The sequence below is a fragment of the Habropoda laboriosa genome, unplaced genomic scaffold (genome assembly GCF_001263275.1).
Source record: "Habropoda laboriosa isolate 0110345459 unplaced genomic scaffold, ASM126327v1 scaffold225, whole genome shotgun sequence".
Taxonomy (NCBI): domain Eukaryota; kingdom Metazoa; phylum Arthropoda; class Insecta; order Hymenoptera; family Apidae; genus Habropoda; species Habropoda laboriosa.
The window spans coordinates 653,802-656,330 of record NW_017100368.1 but is presented as its reverse complement, the minus strand read 5'-3'; positions in this window follow the sequence as shown (position 1 = coordinate 656,330).

The following is a 2,529-nucleotide window of genomic DNA, read 5'->3' as shown; positions in this document are numbered from 1 at the left end:
CTGATTTCTCTAGCGCTATTCTTTTCTACCCCAATTCCTCTTCTTGCCTTACTCGTTTCTTTTTCGCTACCATTGTCTCCCCTTAGTCCTAGAATAGAATCACGCGTGCAAATAGAAGGAACGAAAGAAACGAAGGAAGCTTCAGGTAATGTAACAGTTTATTGAAAACACTTTTGTCCGCCCGTGGTACGGGCCGAGTCTCGCTGATATTAAAAAACGCAGAGTCTTAGTAACATGATTATCTCGTGGGTGTTACGTGGAATTACAACGATATCCGCGATATCGGCTTCCTTGAATGTTCTCGCTGAAAGAAAGTCCCTCGTTTCAACGTAGAAGACACTCTATTTTATTTATACATCGAAAGATATTCTTTAACACGTTGAATAATTCCACCATAGAAATTCAGAAACCTTAGAAAATTTCGAAATAAAGTAAAGTAACATGTGTGACATGTGTGAATTTGTAGCTTACGGAAAGAAATATTTTTCGATCATTCAACGTGTTATCACAATAATTCCCCTTTTATTCTATTTAACCCTTTCGCTGCGGAGGATTTTAGTATGCAACGTGCGTGGTAGACGACGACCTAATCCTTCGTTTCGGCGTTTTAAAATTTTAACGTTAAAATTATAAATTTATCGTCTTTAAATTTCTTTCGCTGAACTGAGGTGGAAGTACACAAGGGATAAAAATGAAAAATTAAATTAAGGTGAAAGGAAAGGCACTTTTTTATGCCAAAAGGCGCCAGCGCGAGGAAATATTCGAAACGCCTATAGGCGCTAAGATCGCAGCGCGAGCAAATATTCGAAACGCTTATAGGCGCCAAGGTCGCAGCGCGAGAAAATATTGGAAACGCCTATAGGCGCCAAGATCGCAGCGCGAGAATATATTCGAAACGCCTATAGGCGCCAAGATCGCAGCGCGAGAAAATATTGGAAACGCCTATAGGCGGCAAGATCGCAGCGCGAGAAAATATTCGAAACGCCTATAGGCGCCAACAGCAGGGAAAGGGTTAAGAAACATCTCGATTATTCCAATTCAAAGCGATCGATTCATGGTTGTGGCCGATTTCGTGGATCTTCGGTCTCCAGGTCCGTGCGAATATCGTAAAAAACCGAGTGGAAAGAAATCCGCGTGCCCTCGTTTCCCCACGAGAAACAAACGAGATCGCCTCTGTCTCTTGAATTTTTCGAATAATTCGCGGCACTCTCGCGCCACGCTCGCCGGATGATGCACGAGCGTGGATTACTTCACTTCTTTTTTTTCTTTTTTTTTGCATTATAAAAAACAATTGTCCGAGCGCGTCGGCCACACTCGCGGAGCACGATCCGAGTTTCGATACGAGTCGTGCTGGCCAAGATATACGTATTTCGTCTCAACGCTTCCGAGTGTATGTACGTTTGATCGATTTTAACCGAAATCATTGATCATTTCATACGTCGTTTCAGACGTTCGCTCGTCTCATGTAAATCCACTTCGAGGAGTATTGATATACATTAATATATAGCGTGACGAGTAGGCCAGCTTCCGTAAACTGAGCTCGAGCCTCGATACGATCGATTTTCTCCCCCATTTTTTTTTTTTTTCGAGAATATTGAAAATTTTGAAAATGAAAGATATGTCTAATTTTATCTTGCTCTCTATTTCGAATATTTTTGCTAAAATTTTCGTTCAAACGTTGTATCGAGTTGAAGTAATGAAGTGAATTCTACAGGCTGTTTCATAAATTCCGATGGAAATTTCGAAAGTGAATGAAACACGAGCCAACTCTTTTTCTCTTTTAATCACGAAGGCAGTAAATGCTGATGACTTTCAGTAATATTGTTCTCTTCACGTTGAACTCAATTTCGAAGTTACGGTACACTTTATGATCCACCCTGTATGCAGAGGAGTTAATCGAGGATTTAAAAAGTACAAGATAAAACGAAGAAAATCGTACTTTTTGTGATTCAGACAACGTTAGTTAAATTCGGAGAATAACAACAAATTTCGTTAACAATAACGATGTTGGAAAATTCGAACGATGAAATTCGATAAAGTAGAGATCGACAGACCTCGGCTCAGTTCGGAGCAGCTTGTTACTCGAACAATTTTCGTTTATCGATATCTTATCTATTAAATACCTCGATGTTCAAGTGTTAGTTGTCCATTGACGTTTAAAAACGCGTGAAACACCGTTTGACCCGACAAATAATCGAATAATAATCGTCAATCTGAGTATCACAGATTATCCAAATAATTTTTCAAATAGACGCCTTATTATTTATTATCGGTAAATTTTCCATTTTCTTTTTTGCCCTTACTTTTCGTTTTATACCTTTTTACCATCGTCGTCGCCACCTCGAAATCGTTGAACTATAATAACCGACGAGTGAGAAAAAATCTCGTCGACGATCATTCGTATAATAAATTCGTTCGAGTGTTCGCACGGGCCCGATCAATTGAATTCGAGTTATCCGCATGAATTTTTTAAACGATCTGGATGTCCTGCGTGTGTGTCTTCTCGTTTATTCGTGGTGTGTCGATTTA